At 35.5% G+C, this 21,082-nt stretch overlaps 1 protein-coding gene across 7 annotated transcripts in view; it reads left to right on the forward strand.

Moving 5' to 3' along the window:
* The window catches only part of ldb2a (LIM domain binding 2a), a 127,108-nt gene that overhangs the window by 309 nt on the left and 105,717 nt on the right, over positions 1 to 21,082 (forward strand). The window lies entirely within an intron of this gene.

Genomic DNA, 21,082 nt, shown 5'->3' on the forward strand with positions numbered 1-21,082 from the left:
GCACGGTCCCGGTTAGGTCGCGGTACCGGAGAACGGGAAAGGGGTGGCGGTGGTGGTCGTGGATGTAGGAGTCCGGTACCGGGGAGTAGAGTAGAGTAGAGGAGGGGAGGGGGATGTAAAGGGGCGCACAGGTCTGTCAGTGTGGGGGTACAGTGTGGATGAGATGCCAAAGTGCCAAACATTCCAGAGGTGAAAGTAAACAGGCAGCACATCCCATCCTTTAAAGCGTCTGTTTTAGCGCACATGCCGTCTTAGATCTGATCTTTATTCATGTGGATAAGTTGATTTCACGTGGTCTGATTGTTGCAAATGCATGACTTTATGTCAGTGAAGTTAACCAACCTGATTTACCTTTGCATTACTTCCCCGAGTCACTGTCAACTTCACTGAAAATACATGAAAATCTTATTAAATTAAGATTTTCAGACTCATCATTCACTCAGACTGAGTTTTTTTTTTTTCATTTTACATCTTATTATTTATTTAAATTCAAATAATCACAGAGGTAAAGTATTCAACTCATGCTGTATGTGTGTATTATACAGTACACGGACAGGTTTGGACAGATTGAATTGTTTTGTTTTGTCTCTTCAAACACCACACGGACACACAGAACATACCCACTGTGAAGAGTTTCTGCTGTGACTGTTCATGTCCCTCAACTTGTAATTCACCTCTGTGTCTGTGGGGGACGTTTCCTTCAGTGAAAGTGACCCTGATTGCAAACGCATAATTGCACGAGGGGCAGTAAATTTGGTGTCACTTTTTCCTGATGTTTCAACTTGTTGGGTGATTTAAGCCTGTGTGGTGTTCTGTACAGTGTCATTCAGACTGATCCCACTGTGAATTATATGGCAAGCATCTGTCTCCTGCATCTGTTCTGTGATCACAAACGTGTAAAGCTGCAGATGAAAAGTTCATCCGACATGTCATGTTATCCTTACATGACGTTTTCATCGGAGAGGTCACTTTATGGGAGATTTTTATTGCTGGATGCAGCTTTAACACCGTCATGGACTTAAGAATAAATAAATAAATAAATAAATAAATTCTGCACGTTATGGGTGGTTTCTATAAATTACTTCCAATAAACACTATAGGTTACATTTTTGCAGTCGTTTTGGAAATGTTATTTTAAAGCCACACTCCTGCTGAGTTACTGCAGCAGCTTGCAGATGCTGACTTTCCGAAAGTGGAGTTGCAACTTTAAGCAGACCAAGGCAATGTTGCTGAGATGCAACGGCCCAGTCTGATGCATTATTCATATGGAGTGGTCTAAGCCCCAGTGGACCTCAACTCCCGCACCACACATACCCAGACACACAGCGCGCAATCACAACACACGCACACACACTCACGGACATTTAAGCACATGTATGCACACACACACAGGCATGACAGGACATGTGGTGTGCTCACTGTTCATGTACTGTCAGACATATGTAGAGCACAAACAAACATACATGTACGAGCTGCAGTATAAAAGGCACTCAGAAACATTACACAGACTCACATCTGTTTTAAAGATTGCCTTCATCTCCTCGGACTAAATAATATAATTACATAATAATATAATTACTTTTTCCTCTGTTGGTGTTCAGGCAGTAGCATCTTCATCCATTTTTGTTAACAGCATGAGTGTATAATCTGTCTTCTCTTTAGCGATATGGTTATTGTTTGATTAAAATGCAGGTGGTGAATTTAATGAGAAGGAAATAGCATCTTATGGAGAGAAATAAATGCTTCGAGTTGTGCAGTTTGTTTGCGTCCAGATGTGCTATACAGCTCAGTTGGCGCTTTTAACAAAATTATATAGTAATTATCCTCATGAATGCAAAACTGTAGCCATCAATTTACACAAAACGTATTGCGTGTACAAAAAAAAAGAAGAAAAAAGGGGAACGGTTGAAATAGCAAAAACTGGCTTTACAGAGCTGAATATATAATGTGTTTATGTATTTCCTTCTGATTAAGACAGACATGTAAATTTGCTGTGAAACTCTGTACATCCCTCATGAAAGAGACGCTGTTTACTTCCTGTAAAGGGAGGTCAGCCGGCTCGTCCTGTAATGATGATGCGTGTCTGAAGGGTCATCCTACTGTTACTTGTATCACTGACTCCGTCTCCTTATAGGCGCCTTTAAAATTCAGCACAGAAAGAAGACTGTGCCAGTATCAGCGCAGGGTCAGGCCGATGTTGTTTCAAAACAGGAAGTTTGGGATGTTCTGGACGAAAAAAAAAAAAAAAAAAATCTGGATTCCATTAGAAGAAAATAGCTGAATTGTCCTGCTGGATACTTTCTTGAATATTTCATCAAGGGTTTGCTGCTAGCAGTTGTTGCAGATCCATATCCTTCTGTATGAGGTAGCTGATGTTTCACGGACATATCATTTTAACAAACGCGGTTTTATTTTTAAGAGATGTCATTATGTCTGAACTCTGCACCGAAGCAGCAGGAGGAGGGGCTTTTTTGGTGTCACCCTTTGAAAAACTAGCTTTAATCACTTAGAAAAAGACTGAAAGTGTATTGAATTAATTCAGAAATCATATAATAGAGCGGGTCATTTGACTGGTTGTTACTATATTTTCTTCATCCAGTCAAAATGATTTCATGCTTGCAAACACTGGCCTTGTCAGAATTATCACCCAAGTAGAATATTGTGAAAGGGTTGGCATTGTTATAAGAATAGCTCCAAGTGTACTTAACATTCGGCTTGCTGGCAGGCCATCGAAGCAAATGAGTCACTAGTTTGCATTCCCGCCGATCTGAGTAGTTTTCGATGGGGAACTGACTAAGCCCCAGTATGACACCACCTTTTAGAAAACTGTTGAAGAAGTCGACTGAAGTCTCTCCTCTGTTAGAAATCCTTCCATTTGTCTTATTCATGAGTGTGCTTTTGAATTTGCTTGGCTGGTGGTGCAACTGCCACTTGCGCTGGCAGGCGGAGGACTCAAGGACTTGACACTTTGGAGGAGACTTACCCTCAGAGAAAGCTATAGTCCCTGCAAGTAGAAGTGACGTCTATAGTGTAAGACTCCACCGTATGCAGCTAATCTGGGAGTTGAAATAACGAGCGGCTAGAATTAGACAGAGAGGTGTTTTTCTGTTTGTTTAGGCAGAGAATTATTCCTTTGGAGTTACTTCTTATAGATACTGCACAGACTTGAAAGTAAGTAGACAATGTATGTACCATCTAATGTCTCTCAAATCACTTTAAACACCTGAAAAGTGATATTTATTTGGAAAGTCTATCTTCGTGTGCTATTATATTCAGTGAAGACCCAATTCTTTGCAACATAGAATGTATTGAAGAGGTTGTTTAGTGTTGGTAATGTACTTTTGAGTGGACACGCTTTCTCATAATGAACTGTTACAACTCAAAGGGGAATGAAAAGCTGAGGTATTGATTGTGACACTGAATGTATAAATAAATCTATCAATAAGTTGATCAAAAAGTAATCTTCTACCACAGTGGTTCTCAGATTTTTAAGCTCAAGACACAAAAGATACATGTTCTGTTTGTGTCATGTTTACCTTGCTGAATATTATATGTAATGTTTGTGTTACATCACCTTAACATTTTACATGGTTTGCATTAACCCTGTAAAGCCTGAACCATGAAATCATTGACAGAAAATTTCAGTCCTTTGAAACTGAAGCCTTTATTGGACCCTCTGAACAACTAAAAACATTGTTTTCAATTATCAATTTCCATGTATGAATTTAAATTTTGTATTATATTTGATACGTTGGGTCTCAATGCTCAAATATTATTATTGTTGAATAAACAAAAACATAATATAACACAAACATGTCTAACAAATTGGTAATTCCTTTTCAAAATTGGCAAAGTTCTGCCTCCTTCCTCATTAATGACAGTCTTGGAGTGTCACTGGAAAGGCCTCTGGTGAAGGAATTCCTCCCCCCTGGTGGATTATCCATGTATTGCATGTATCTAATTGTATACATCATGTTTTTCAAGAAAAAAAAAATCATGTAGAGGGCTTCAAAACTCATGTATCAAATATACAATCAAATATACGTTTGGCATTATAGGGTTAACCCATAAAGACCCAGTGCTACTTTTGTGGCAGTTCCCAAATATTTTTTTTCTCTATTTTTAACTTTTATTAAGTGATTTATCACCATTTATTCTAATGTTATGCTCAGTATTTTGCATTCTTGTGTGAAAATTAGGTATTTTCCTATGTTTAATGTACAGATCAGGATTGATGTCCATAAAAGCTCAAATTAAAGTTCAATGTTATTTTATCAAAAACAGAGAAAATGGAGGGAAAAGTTATTTTTTCAGTAAAATATATAAATTTTATGGGTTTTACTGGTGAATCAATGTTGTAGAAGATGACAGTGTTTCCACGTTCATGTCTGATGATCATGAAAAAATGAGAAACTGCATTTTTTCACATATTTACATGTATTGATAGGATTAGGGGATCTACAGTTCTTTAATATGTTATATCAGTAAATGATTTTGGTCACCAGTGGATGTTTGAGTCTGTATGGGTTAAGATCAACAGTCATAAACTCATTCAGAGAACATGATTCTTTTATTTTAATTCAGAAGATGAATTCACATAACATATTTTTGTTATTAATTTAACCCCAAATCCAAATAAATAGTACTCTGCAACCCATTTTTGTTTGTGACCCAGTTCGTCACTTTTAATAATTAATTTATCACTTAATTTAGTAAAATGTGACACTTTTGCACCTGCTTTCCTTTATCATATCTAAGAATAAGTCAGATTTTGACATTTATTTGAATTCCCCAATGACAACCAAATTAATTGAAAATGAAAATACAATCACATCCACCTTATTTTACCATGTTGGTAACAAACAAGAAATTTACACATTTATAGCATCAGATAAGTGCACATCTATTTATGAGAAACTAGGATGTAGGACATTGAATTGAGTAAATGATGAAAACTAATAAAAAATGAAGTTCTATTTATACAGGCGGTTTAAAGTACGAATACTGTGTCATTATGTTGCTCCGCTGTTCTATATAAAACCTATGAACACACAATGAGAAGTCACTGTTGTTCCCTGTTAAAAGTAGACGTAGTCATAGAGCTTTTTTGACATTTGTGTTAAAGCCAGAATGTTGACAGTAAAACTCCAAAATAACCTTTCAGCCTGTTATATTTCAAGAGTTGGGAGAGAAAACTAGCCTTCTGCACCACCTATTGAGTCTATTTCTAAATTGTGACAGAAGATTCTGGCCAATCACAGGTGTTGTTTGTGGGTGATTGACAGCTATAATGACCAATTACTACCAAGATCCATCTTGGTTTTTTTTTGTTTTTTTTAATTTAACCTATATTTAACCAGGAAAAAATCCCATTGAGATTAAGAACCTCTTTTTCAATTGAGTCCTGGCCAAGAGGCAGGATGAAATACAGCACAGTTACATCATGCAAATAATTTACAGGACAAGTCAAACTATGAAAAACAAGTGCAAGTTCTTGAGTTAATCTCTTGCACTTTGCATATGCATCACTACTCACCAACATGGCCTCTAACTGCAATATTTCTGTTGAATTTTTTGTCAGTCACATGGTTCTGTGTCCTCTCATCTTATCATTCTCATCTTGATCTTTAACAGATAAAAGTTAGTTGCAGTCTTATGAGACACATTTGAACTTAATGGAGTGATATTTTACTTTTTTAAATGGAATTATGCATTTTCAAACATTTCCCTGTGGTTTACATAAACTGTAAATGCTTTGCTCGGGTCTGAATTCTTCATTAATTCAACTCCACAGGTCCATCTTCAACCCTATTTTTGAGTAATGACACCAGAAAAGTCGTTTTGAGCGCTGGCCCTTTAAATGCAAATGACCCCCACCCCCTCCAGGTTGTTGATTCTGTCCCGTTCAGCCATTTGTGTTCGTTAATACAACCAACAACTGAATATTTTAGGTAATCAGCTTTAAGTTCTGACATATTTTCAGTTTTTACCACAACCGCTGCTACTGCTAAACAATTATGTCGTACTTGGAGAAATGTTCATCAGAAGTCTTGACCTTATATGTGCAAATTTCATGGCGTAACTAGTTATAAAACGTAACAAATTAAGAAGGAATTAAAACAGGTTGTAGAAATCCACTTGATTTTTGCCAAAATTAATATAAAGGTAGCTTCGCAGCACCTGGAGGGTTCAAGTTCAAACTTTTGGAACTATTATGGTCCCCAAATATGCAAATAAATGTACCAAAGACTAATAAAAGTAATTACATAAGTGGAAATATCCCAACATTCCCACGTTTTTCCTCATTAAACCAGTTTTCCTCCTCGATGGCTTAGCGACTCTCCATGATTTAGTTGCGAATTTTTCCTCGTCAGCAGGGTTTTCATCCCTTTCTCAAAACAACCGTTTCACCGGCTCAGACACAACAACACAACGAGTCGTGTGTTTGTCTCGAATCAGCAGTCACCTTTGAACTGGCAACTCCGCAGCAGCTTAAACAGTCCTGCTCCTATGATGACTCGGGGTCTGTTTCTATCCCAACCTTATTACCTGCTCCATTCATACTTATTACCTGCCTGGCTGTATTTCTACACCAGGCTGACTGCTATCCCATTACCTTCATTTTACACAATGTGAACCCGCTGTGACCTGGCAATCTAAACAGGCTTTGATGTGGATTTGATGCTATGCATACGGTGTGACCACATTGTTTCTGTGCTGTCGCTCGGGGGGCACTGGCCTCGGCGTACGGAGGCAGCTGCGATGATTTGTGGGGGAATTTGACACTTAAGCGTATGCAAATGAGGCGGCAGATTAACATTCAGAGGAGGAGCTTGGTCGACCTCAGCCGGTGTAAGGCCATTAGCATAGAAGACATTAATATTCAGCGGAAAGGAGCGGGGACAGAGAATAACACTGTAAGTAAAACTGCAACACAGAGGGTGAAACAGAAGGGAAACAAAAGCATTTTAATGGAGGCGCCATAATAATACCCAAAGGGCTGTGTTCAGAAAGCTCTCCGCCGTTGCTCACAGTGGGTCGAATGGTCACAGTCTTCCTCAGCGGATAGACGTGCAATCAGTAACAGTGATTGGCAGCTCATTCATTGGATTCTTGTGTCTATTGCACATAGTTAGTCTCATTCTCATTATTCAAATGGGCCCACAGACCCGACTCATCGGCTCGACTGTGAACTGGAGGAACTGGAGTGTTCATTATGGCAAAATCCCTTGTTCCTGTCAGGGGCAAAGTGGATCTGTTCCCATCAGCACTACATGTCAGATTGACATGAATAGGCTTATGATGTAGAGGTCAAGTTGGCACTGAGCTGTAAGGTTCACAGAAAGGGATTAAAATGAGCCACAAGGAACACAACAGGAGATTTATTTTGGTGTGAATCTGCTTTTCAAAGGATGTTTTGGCTTAAGAAGACGTCAGAGCTGCAAATGAATGTTTTTTTTTTATTAATCTGAGATATACCTGGAAAGTGAAAACTGTCCTGTGTTTGAATGATATGTTCTCAGAAAGAGAGGGTGAATAGTTTGCTGTTATTATATGAGACGAGAAGAAAACCTCCCACCTCTGATAAGTTTTAAGTTTAGTTGGTCAATACTCAGAACATTTTCTGTGATTTAACTTATCGGTGAGCTGACAACTTGTTTAGAATCTACGCAAAAGTTCATATTTATTGTAAAAAAAACAAACAACAAACGTTTGATTGACTTGAGCGTAGGCCTGGACGATAAAACGATATATATCACAAAATAACTTTACCTTGATAGAAATATGAGAGATGCTCGATACAAGTTCGATAGAATTCATTCGTCCATGTTTTGACAGACAGAAGAACAGCCAATCATAATTAAGTAGCGCCACAACGAACCAGTCGTGCAAGTTAGGTTGACGCACACACAGGTGTAAGAGCAGCCGCAGCACACACGCTAATGTTTGGGCCGCAGTAGGAGATAATGAGCGTTCCCTCAGGAGAACTTGGGCGACCAGGTTACTGAAAAGTAGGGTGTGAACTGTTTCGGTACAATACAATATGGAGGTGTACCGAATGAATACATGTAGCCTATGTGAGGAACGCAAACACTCACCTTTCCTCAAGTTTCATTTTCGGTTTACTCCAGTTACGGCAGTTATGGAACACACCCCCACACATATACGCCTGGTATTGTTTGGTGAAGATGGTCCGTTTTGTTTGTTCTCCTTTAAGACTTGAAAGCTTTTTCCTGCTGGTCAGACTTTCTGTTTAGTTTTAAATATATGTACCTGTTTTATTGATCTGAAACAGTTGTATGATGTTCTTCAACACATCTGTCATGTTCAACCTCTGGCAGAAAATAAATCATATTTACTGTATATCAAAAATAACCTTCTGATGTCTTCACAAGTAACTTATGAGTAACAGAAAATTTAAGCTGGACAAAAATAATGATTTGATGTATATCTTGATACATCTCAATATTGTCTGATACGAAAAGAATGATTGTGATGTGATTTTTTTTTAAAACAGCTTTTCCCTTTGATGGACCTTGGTCATGGAACAATTTGCAAAACTCACTTCAGCTTCAGCATTTCATTACCTTGGGTGAATGTCTGTTCTGTCGAACTGTCGAACAGAAGTGTGTAACTGCTATCCTTAAACTGGTTTTCAGCTATTTTATGTTTTCAGCCATTTTATGTTGTCTTAATTGTATGCAAGTTTTATACTCTGTTAGTTCATTTGTATTGTACTAATGTGCCTCTTGGTCAGGTCTCCCTCGAAAAAGAGATGTCATCTCAAGGGACTTCCTGGTTAAACAAAGGTTAAATAAAAAATAAAATTTTCCATATCACTCAGCCCTACTTGAGCCACACATTTGACAGATGTCTTTTTTTTCACCTTTTTCACAAAGTTAAGAGAAATGCTGATCAAAAATGAGCTAAATATTACATTTCTTACGGCCTTGTTTATTTTATTACCTCATCAGCCCCATTGGATATGATATCTGCCCATAATACAAAAGTATTTAAGTATAGTTTTCTTATTATCCCTGCAGCTAAACTTCATACAGTCTAAGTAAGATGTTTAAATACTTTGTAACTCAGACTTGTTTTGCAGTGTGCGCCTGTGAAATTGGCTGAGAGTAATTACCAGAAAGGTGTTGAACATCGCGCTGCCCTTATCTGAACCATTTCTGCTGGATTTATCTACCATCAGGGAAAACAACAACAACAGCGACTAGGTTTTACTGTGTTTTAATCACTTTTCAATAAAAGGAAAATGGAGGGAAAGGCATTGAAATCAATCATGAAAACATATAAAAAGTCTAAGTCTATAAAGAAGGTTAAAGAGCACAATCTCTGCTTTTTTCAGCTTTAAACAGCCTCTGTAGTGCTGGAAATGTTTTATTTTTATTATCAGGTAACAAGGATTTATAGGAGCGTTCTTGCAGAGCTAATTTTTCCACTGTCCATGTAATTATAAAATATTCATATAAAATTAATAGTCATTAAATGCTGCTTCCTTTACTTTGCATGTGTGCTCCTTTCTAGTAATAATCAAAATAATTCAGAATAAGTCCTAAATAACTTTGTAGTGTTTCATATTTAGTCTGCTCAGGACTGACTGAAACAGCATTTTTATTTATTTATTTCTTCAGTGACTCAGTCCATAATATGCTGTCATTAGGATTCACAGCCTTATTGACAATGAATAGACATCTGATTTTTATGGAGTCCTAAAATGCAGCTCACAGCCAACACAGAACGTTAAAAACAAAAACATTTTATATTTTCATAATGTTGCCAGCCAGTGAAAGGACTGAATCACATTAGTTTCTGCTTCCCTTAGTTAACTCCCTGCCTACATCCTCCCACTAAATTAAAGAATAATAACGCTAAAAGGAGTGGAAAGGCTGATAGTTCTGAAAAGACGGGGGGAAAGTAACATTATCCTCAGAAAACTGTGGTCATTACCATTAAATTAGAAGGCGGCCTCGTCTATATTTTTACATTTCATTCCGTCTAAATGCTGCTCGGTGTAAAACCAGAAAAAAACAGACAAAATGCAACAGCAAATTTATTTTACTATCTTAAGGTGAATTAATTGAAAGTCACATATGCTTAAAACAGAAACTATCCTGACACTTTTTCCACTGTTTTCTGGAAATCTTGACAATTATTAGTCTGAAATTATGATGTGTCGCTCAGATGGAGAAAATTTAGTTTACTACTCTCTTAAGGTGAATTTAGTTCAGTGGTATCCCTTTTTTGTGTTGTAGACTACAATAACAGCTGCTGAACTTAGTTTTCCCTTAGTTTTGAGGGAAAATCTGAAGTTTTATTAACTAATATAACTTTAAACCAGGGGTGTCGATCTCATTTTAGTTCAGGTTCCATTCACATACTGGCCAAGTAGATCTGAAGTGGGTCACACCATTAAAATACTATCATAATAACCTATAAATAATGACATCTCCAATTTGTTTGAGTGTACAAAAGTAAAATGACATGAAAGTGTTTACATTTACAAACGGTCCTTTCAAAAAAAGAACAACCTGAAATGTTTTAAGAGAAGGAAGCACAGTTTTAATAATATTATGTCTTTCACTAAATGTTCTGTGCATTTCTAGATCCACTGCAATTTATAAATAAGATAATGGTGGTGTTTTATTTGTATGTTCTTATTTTAGTGTTTTATGTATATTTTTAGTGTGGATGTATGGCTGTGATTTCTATTTTGTGCTGCTGTCTTGGTCAAGACACTCTTGAAAAAAAGATTGTTAATCTCAATGAGCTTTTTTCCTGGTTAGATAAAGGTTATAATAATAATAATAATAATAATAATAATAATAATAATAATAATAATAATAATAATAATAATAAAAAAGTTGTAATGTACATGTATAAATACTAAACAGGTTTAATGTTGTTAAAATTGCACTTATTTTTCTTGAGAAATTTCAGGTTGTTCATGTTCTTCACTTTGTTTTTTTTACAGTAGTTTGTAGATATGAACATTTTCATACTGTAATTCTACTTCTTTCACTGTTATTATTTTACTGGTCTGGCTCATTTGAGATAGAGGTAGACTAATCTATAGATTTTTTTCAATATCGGCCATTGGCTTTAATGTTTTTTTGAAAGCAGATATTTGATCAGTAGTAAAAATGTTATGAGATATTTAATCAGGCACCTGTGTGGGCAGCACTTGAAGTTCAATAAATGTTAAAAGAGCACTATGTGTATGTGTATTGATAATTTCATTTACATTGCTGCAAAAAAAGTTTTAATAATCTAAATGTTTCAATGTGCTTTAAAAAAAAAAATTCTGCCTAAATATCGGCCTCAAAAATCGGCTGTACAGGGTGGGGAAGCAAAATTTACAATATTTTGAGGCAGGGATTGAAAGACAGTGTATGACCATTTAGTTTATTGAAAGTCATGAGAATTTATTTGCCACAAGAAAATTTACATAATAGAAAATGTTTTTATTCTATGTGTCCTCCTTCTTTCTCAATAACTGCCTTCACACGCTTCCTGAAACTTGTGCAAGTGTTCCTCAAATATTTGAGTGACAACTTCTCCCATTCTTTTTTAATAGTATCTTCCAGACTTTCTTGTAATAGTTTTGCTCATAGTCATTCTCTTCTTTACATTATAAACAGTCTTTATGGACACTCCAACTATTTTTGAAATCTCCTTTGGTGTGACGAGTGCATTCAGTAAATCACACACTCTTTGACGTTTGCTTTCCTGATTACTCATATGGGCAAAAGTTTCTGAAAAGATATGGATAATAGTGTTAGGTATGATTATGACATCAATATATGTTTGGTTTCAAAACAATTGACGTAGTGCCTGCTGAGAAAAAACAACTAAATGTTCATTGTAAATTTTGCTTCCCCACCCTGTAGATATTGGTCATCGGCTGACCAAATTTTAAAAAACTGCCGTTGGCCTTAGAAAAACCCATATCAGTCGACCTCTAATTTGAGATCATACTGGGCTTGACACCGTGGCTTAAACTGTCATTTCATGCATGTGAATCAGTGCGAATGATACATATTTATGCATTATTTGTGTTTTGATGTGCATAAAATAGTACATTGCCTTTAACATTAGCACATAAAGCATATATAGTACTTGACAGAAACACTACTGAACGTAAATAAACATCAATTTTAATCATGTATATTTTTATAGGACACGTTCACATAGACGTCTCCTTTTCACTCCGGCGGCCCTGTAATGTCACACTGTACATGCGATGCTCTCAGAGGATGTAACAGAAAAAAGAAGACCTCTGGTCAAACAGTGAGCGTCAGTCAGATCCAGCAGGATGCTCGGACAATAGACCCACCTTTTTCCTGGCTCTTTCCCATGGTTCCTTCCAGGCTGCAGTGTCGCTCAGATAACAGGGAGGACAGACAGGCCTGTGGTCCGTCTATGTCCTGTTGTTCCCTCTTCCCGGTGTGTTCAGAGTCCGTCCAGTAACAGAGAGGTCACAAGTTGGATGATTGGAACTGTCTAAGGGAGTCCAGTTGAAAGTTGAACAAGATGGAGAAAGGATTATTTTACAGATTGTAGCTAATTTAGTCAGTGTCATGGTAATATATATTAAAGAGGTCATATTTTGCTAAACGCACTTTTATTAGTCTTTGGTTCATTTATTTGTGTATTTGGACCCTAATAGTTCATAAAGTTTGAATTTGAACCCTCCAGGTGCTGCAGAGCTATCTTTATATTCATTTTGGCAAAAATCGAGTGGATTTCTACAACTTGTTTTAACTCCTGCTTAATTTGTTACGTCTATAACTAGTTATGTTGCAGCATTTGCACATGTAAGGTCAAGACTTCTGACGTACATTTCTCAGAGTACGACATAATTGTTTATCAGCAGCAGCGGTTGTAGTCCATTCTGAAAATATGTCCAAACTTCCAGCCAATTACCTAAAATATTCAGTTGTTGGTTGAACAAGACAAAGCAGCACAGCCAACAACCTGGAGGGGGTGGGGCATGAAGTAGCTAATTTGCATTTAAAGGGCCAGCGCTCAAAATGACCTTTCTGGTGTCGTTACTCAGAAATAGGGTTGAAGATGGACATGTGGAGTTGAATTAATGAAGAATTCAGACCCAAGCAGAGCATTTACAGTTTATGTAGAGCACAGGGAAATGTCTGAAAATGCATAATTACTTAAAAAAAAAAAGCTAAATATCACTCCTTTAAGATACACTAATTAAATGATCATACTGTACACCATATTTTCCTTTTTTTTGTGGATCTTCCCTATTTATTTGGTCGCCTTTGTGTGTTTTCTATGTGGAGGCAGATACTCTTACATGGACACAGGGATGTAACGATTACCGGTATAATGATAAACTGTGGTAAAATCGCAGACGGTTATTATTACCGTTTAAATTCTAATTATCATGATAACCGTGTTTGATTACCGCACTTTTAGGGGGAAAAAACGCCTATGTAAAGATCTGCTTTTATGTCAAATATTTGAGTATAGTTTTAATTTATCACAAATTTAATTTTATATACCTAATATTTGGAACCAATATTCACTTTTAAAGTCTTTGAAAAGGTTCGTTAAGCATCTTTGTGTTATGTATTCAAAAAATTCTATACATTTTTCAAATTGGATTTTATTTTTTTGGGTGTGTTTTTTGTCCTTTTGTGTTTTTATAGTCGGTTAAAGTGAAAAAATAATAGACAGATTATATAGATGAAGTTGTGCTGAAAAAAAAAGATACCAAACATGGGTATGGTAAACATTTGTTTATATAGTATATAAAGGCAAAATCAAAAGTACTGAAAAACAGACAAAATAGCCTCAGACCACTAAGGGTTAATATTTGAATGTTTCTGCCAACAGAAGGTACATTGTGCCAATTATTTTATTTTTATTTATTTATTTTTAAATACAACTTGGTTAAATTATTTCAGTGTGTGTATTAGTGCCTTTTGAACATTTTGAGCACAATTTCAATAATACCACAATAATAATGATAACTGTGATAATTTTGGTCACAATAACCGTGATATGAAATTGTCATATCGTTACATCCCTCCATGGACATAAACCGTAGAACATATGCATTTAAATTCATTTTTCTGTTGTCTCATATGTTTAACCATATCACACAGTCCTAATATAAAATATCAACAATTCTAATGAAGCAGATCTCAATACAGAACGTGCTCAGTTCATCAGAAATAGCAAAGAAAAGCAGGAAATTCTCACACTTGAACTGGAAAACTGCTTTATCTTAACTGTCTATGTTTCTGTCTTAATTGTGAGACTATTATGTGAATAATGTACCAATGACTTGATTAAGGTTTAGTTTTATTCGAGTCGATGTTTTTCCCTCAAGGGCTAAATAAAGTTAACATTGATCAGCTGCAGCTTATTGGCATTTTTCTTTAGAAGAATCGCTAATATAATTATGTAAGTACCAAAAAATGTAATAATTAGCTAATGATCAGGTCAGTGTTCTACTTAAACATAAGTTGTGTCCTCATGAAATCCTTTTGAGTGGATAATTATGATCCGTTTATAATTATGACAGTGTTTGTCAACATTTCGGTCATGTACAGATACACTCCTGATGTAGTCAGTCCAGTTATTTACCCTGTCTGTGATGGAATGTCATTCATGTTGAAGCTTATAGACTTGCTATAAAGCAGGGGTGTCGAACTCATTTTAGTTCAGGGGCCACATTAAGCCAAGTTTGATTTAAAGTGGGCCGGACCAGTAAAATATTAACATAATAATATATAAATAATGTCAAATCCAAACTTTCCTCTATGTTTTAGAGTGAAAAAAGTGAATTTATGTGATGAAAATGTTCACATCTACCAACTATCCTTTAAAACAAAGACAAACTGGAATTTCTTCAGAAAACAAAGTGCAATTTTAACAATATTATGTCTCAGTTTATCATTTACACATGTAAATTACAACTTACAGATCACAGTGGATCTACAAATCCACAAAACATTTAATAACAGGCAGAATATTGGTAAACTTGCCCTTCAGACATTTCACAATGTGCATATTTATTCAGGTTATTTATGCGTTTGTGAAATGATGATTTGTTTTGGTGTAAATACAGTAAAATGACATGAAAATGTTTACATTTACTAGGAGAAAAATTTGGAGTTGTGAGTATTTATAGGTTATTATGATAGTATTTTCCTGATCCGACCCACTTGAGATTAAATTGGTCTGTATGTGGTATGTGGTCTGTATTCTATGAAACTGGTCCCTAAAAACAGGACATGGGGGCTACAAATTCAAACCAGATGTAGACTAATGTTATGAAGCAAGTTTGGAAGCACTTTGGGTCTATTTTGAAAATAAATACTAAGATAAAAGAGAAACTATTTTTCAGATAAAGCACATTTTTATGTTATTTTACTTTATATTTAATACAAAAATCCACATGTAACATGGTCAAAAGGACATGGAAATTCCACGCTACTATTTTTTCAAATATCTCTTTATTCTCACAGATACATTTTGGGAATTGAACTAATTATGCAAGGGAGAATGTTTCACAAAAATGACCGCTGTTGCAAAATCATTTGCGATTTATATGCATTTAAATAGGCAGGTTCTGTATATAATGCAAGGGGATATGGTGGGTTACATACAAAACCTGGAATGAGACTGTCAGTTCATGAAGAACCCACATATCTGGATTAGAAAAAAACACTAGGATCCTCAAATTTAACACAGTGTCTTTATTTATAATGGTATAGAAGACCATTTACAGTCATGTGGTCCAGATCAAATGCACTGACACCTAAGTAGTTTTTCATGTTCCAATTTTGGTCCTATTTTTGGCCCAATTTTTTTTTTACTAAAAATTCATTAATTTTGGGATGGCTCAGAGCAAGAGTACAATTTTTTTGCATTTATCTGAGGTCATCATTAGACTCATCCTGGGGGGAAATATGTCTAAATTCCTCTTTTATTATTGGGTCTAAAAAGCTGGCAGAGTGCAAGGTACCAAAATGAACCCAGTTTCATAGAAGCACCTGTGTGGAACCTGAACTCAAATGATTAATATCTTCAGTGTATTTTTTGCATTTCACAAATTCATCCCACGGTCCAGACTGGACCCTTTGGTGGGCCGGATTTGGCCCCCGGGCCGCATGTTTGAGACGTCTGCTATAAAGGTTTATTTGCTCATTTGTGCTAATTGTCGCTGTGTTTACCCTTTAATATCACGTATTATCTGGTATTTCTGTTTTGTAAGAGGCCTTTAAGCGCTAACTGTTATTATAAACCACTGATGAATTGAATCTATAGTTGTTTACTGCTCGTCTCCATTCTCTGAATTTCATCCCTAACCTTTGCCTTTTTCCTTCTGTCCTTCTCTGCTCCGTTCAACAACAAAGAGGCCCGATCTCATTTACATTCAGCCATACAATTAACTGGTCAAAGGAGATTTATTTTAGCCCTTCAGAAGAGATCGGCTTAGCCTCAACCTGTAGAAAAGCAGTGTAACTCCTGCTTTATACTGAAAAATAATAATATTTCATCATTAAGCATAAAAAATAGATTTGTATCACCCAGCAGTGGATAATCCAGTGGGAGAAACACTGTACTTTAGGTTGGTTACACTGGAGCCAGATTCCGTTCTGGGCTCGTTTCTGTATGTTTCGTCATTTTGCCGATCAGCTGTTTGACTCTGATGTCGTTTACTGTTTTTCCTGAGATGAACTTAACTTAACTATTGTCAGTGTATTTGCTTTATGTTTGTGTAATAAATATACAGTCACAATCCTTAAGTCAGACACTGGTTTCCAAACCCCAGGTCCATCATCTGACCAGACGGTTGGTCTCTTATAGAAAGGACTTAATTAAATAGAACAAAGAAATCAACATCAGCTTTATTACATTGTTGGGATGTATGATACTGGAAAATACTGGTATTGTTTTGTTTCTGCAATGTTTACAGTATATGATGCTGAAAAAATAAAGGAGTTTTCACCAGATTATGGCAGGTTTACTTGGAAAGAATGAATTCTTCTACAACAACCGATTGATTTGTATAGAAAATGTATTTATAGTTTTAAATCCAAACCAACCTTTTTTCAAACCAAACCAAACACCGAAGCAGGTCCTTTTTCTTAATGCAACCAAATCTTCCTTCTCATTTGCTTTTCTTAGATTTTCTTGTTTGATGAACTGAAAAAATGGTTGATCCAGGAGGAATGATTGAATGATTTTGTCGATGTTTACTGTCCACATTATGATGACGATGCTGCGATGATATGTGCAGCACTACAGAGTGTATGTTTTGTAACATTCACAGATCTAATGCATCTGAAATACATACTATAACTTTCTTGTAAAACTTGCATATGAGTCAAATTAGCTTCAAACATTTTGCTCTAATAAGTCACCTTACAGAAACCAGGTTTCCATCCAAATACATCGGAAATTTTAACCAAATTTTCAGAAAAATCTGTAAAAGAAATTGCATATATTGCGTAAGTGCAAATATTATGAGTTGGTGTATCAACATTATTTTTCATCAATGAAGTAAAGACTTCAGATGTATTTTGTCAAAAAACATGACGCTGCTTTAGTTTTTGTATCTTCCTCCCAAACTACTTCTAGATCATACAACGTTGTTTCTTAACTCTTCCACAGTTTGTCAAAGCCTTTGTTTCTGCAGGTTCTTACATACATTAATTCACATATTTATTTTTATTTCTTATGTTAATTACGTCACCTTATTGGTCCACATATAAAGACTCATACAATCATTTGCTAAAGCTGTTTCCACTGCACTTATTTGCAGTTAATATTTATCGATAAGCAGTTTTTTTTTTCTCGATATTTCTATTTATTTTTGAATTTTTCTCATTTAAAAAAATTTTAATGCACAAATTGACAATAAGAATAAAAACAGCTTTAGCTCCTTACTGGTACACAAGTAAGTGAGAGAGTAAGCCTTATTTTCACCCATAAAAGTGCTTCACATTTGTTTCTGCAACTTCCAATTTGTATTTATTAATTTTTTCTTTTTTGTTTCTTATTGGTCCACATATCTAGACACATATAATCATTCACTAAATCAGTTTCCAGTGTGCTTATTGATAACATTTTTTTCTTTTCTCATTTTTACCATATTCACAAGGGTTTTTTAATACACAAATTGAAAACACAAATAAGAACAGCTGGACAGAAATACATCTGAATCATACGCCTAATTTTCCTAGATAAAAGTGCTTCACGTTTGTTTCTGCCACTTCCAACATATTTATTCATGTATTTCTTTTTGTTTCTTAGTGGGCCACATTTCTAGACATATAATCATTCACTAAATCAGTTTCCACTGTGCTTATTGATAACTTTTTCTTTTTTTTTTTTGTTTCTTTTCTCATTTTTACCATATTCACAAGGGTTTTCAATACACAAATAAAAACGGCTGGACAATATCTAGACACATATGATCATTCACTAAATCAGTTTCCAGTGTGCTTATTGATAAGTGGTAAAGGGTTTTTTGTGATATTTCTTTTTTTTTTTTTTTTTTTTGCAATTTTCACCACTTTCGCAATGCACAAAATAAAAAACAGAAATGAAATCACCTGGACAGAAATGCATCTGATTCATACACCTGTACGCAAGTGAGTATATGCTTAATTTTCTCAGATAAAACTGCTTCAGAAAATAAAACTACAGCGACGCAGACAACAATACAAGAGACACAAGACCAATATAGACATGAACTCTTGAAGACTCGAACAAAAGGCTTCTCTAAAACTTATTTTCGCTCTTTCTCTGTGTAAATGCAGGAGAAGTGCCACCGTTTGGCGGGGGATCAATTCCCTCGTTTTAAAACGAATATGTGGAACTTTTATGTCTGACCAGAAGTCGGGGTCATAAAGACTTGTTAATACCAAACGCTGCAAAACAAGTGATACATATTAAAGTGTCATTTTTAAGAATAGAGGTTTTGATGGAGAAAAAGTCATCAAAATACTAACAACAAACATAGAAACTGATTATAAAAGTTCTAATACAGCGTAACAAGCAACAGGTACGGATCTGTTAAACAACACGGCAACCACAGTGACTGCACAACAAAGCCCATTCTCTCAAACTGAACAATATCTGATGAAATCCAGTATTGATTTAGTTTCTTGTTAGACAGTAGGAGGCGGTGTGTCATGCGTTGATTGTTTATTGGTCTAATTAGCGCCACAGTGGGAAGTATGAGATAGATAGGTAGAATAATCACAGCCTGCATCCTCACTTTCACCTAAAATTTTAATTTCTCATGGGTGGTGGGAGTAATTTCACTTCTTCCCTGCTTTGCCATTCATGCATTTTGTTGTTGTTTTATCATTTTCTTACTTATTGATGTTTCTTGTCACTTACCATGGTGCCCTGTTTGTGTGTCTTGCCTAGTAATATTGACAAATTTTTGTTTGTCTCCACTGAGGTGGGACGCTTTTTAAGCTCCTTGGCTGTTTATCGAACCAGTACACATTGAATTGTGTGTGTTTTTTTTTTTTTTTTGTCTTTTATTAGTAGAAATGAAAAACTGAACAATATGTGTATGACTGCAGTTAGAATGGTATGATTTAAAAAAAAAAAAAAAAAAAAAAATTAATTAATCCACAAAAAGAAATAGAGGCAGAGTCCTTTATTTAAATGGGATATGTTGATGCTTGTGTTGCCAAAAGGATTCAGTATAACTATAATAATAATAATGATAATAACAGTAATATGCAGATAATGCCTACATTTGTGAAGTTGGTACTAGTTTAATAATGTAATTGATTTTATTTTCTTTTAATTGAATTTATTTTGTTCCAGGTCTGACTATGTGCCACAGTGATGAGATAAAGTTTAGGAATTTACAACCTGGATGTAACTATTCACCATCCATAAGTATTCTGTATTTTGCTCAAGGGCACTTTAGCAAGACACTGACTTTATCGCTGTTGTGAGGATCAACCCTTTGGGAAAAAGCCAGCAGTGTTGGATGCACTCTGCAGCTCCTTCTCTCTTGTTTCCTGCATTGAAACAAGCGACAAATGACATTTGTGTATCAACCCTGACACCACATCTATCCTGTAACACAAACAACACAGTCTGGATCTGTTTCCATACAGCTGCTTTCAACTTCTGGCTCTAAAAAAAAAGAAAAAAAAAAGAGAGAGACAGAATGGGAATGCTGCCTAAGTAAATTGGCAGACATGCAATTAAACGTGGGAACTTCTTCCCTGACTTCATTTATAGGGAGAAAGTTCATTCCTGGCGAGTGTGTGGAGGCTGTTCAAGGGCAATGACTTTTTCCCCCTGGATTCATTTCCTCTCATTTGCATAATGCTTAGCTGGTGGCTGTAAGGTGGCCAAATGCAGCAACATGTTAACTTTGCATTATATAAAAACACTTAATGCCAGAGAGAATAAACCTACCACGATCCCAAACATTAGTTAACACTGACAGAATTAAAATGCTGTTGTCTGTTTGGTCTAAAGGAGCGGTTCCTGTGCTTTATTGACCAAAAAACCCTGTAATTAATGCAGACCTTGTTGGTTTTGGATCTAGGTTTTTTTTTTTTTTTGCCTCTGGGATTTTTATTTTCTCCTTGCTTCATCACCAATGCAGTATTTTCATCATCAATTTCTGATTTAATCTATAATTTCAGCAAAAAATGTTGTTGTTCCTGGTTCCGTTCAAAATCAAAATTATTTAATGCGTAAACTAAAAGTAAATATCAGAGAATTTTCACTTTACTTTCCATTTTTCATTACTTTTCCTTCTATTCATCTATAAAACATAAAAGCAAATACTCAAAAACTCCTATTAAATTACCTTTGTGTGGCAGGTTTTGGTCCAAATAAAATAAAAACCATTACATATCTGACATTTTTCATTTATTTTTCATTATTCATGAATGGATATAAACGAGCTATAAAACAAGCAAGCATTTTCCACTTTACTTATTTCCTGTTGCTACATTAATGGATGAATGAACTCATTGTTTTGAGCACCAGTATGCTTAAGGCTGAACGATGTTTAATATTTTTCAGTTTAGATCAAATAAGA

This window comes from Sphaeramia orbicularis, chromosome 10 (assembly GCF_902148855.1).
Source record: "Sphaeramia orbicularis chromosome 10, fSphaOr1.1, whole genome shotgun sequence".
Classification (NCBI taxonomy): Eukaryota; Metazoa; Chordata; class Actinopteri; order Kurtiformes; family Apogonidae; genus Sphaeramia; species Sphaeramia orbicularis.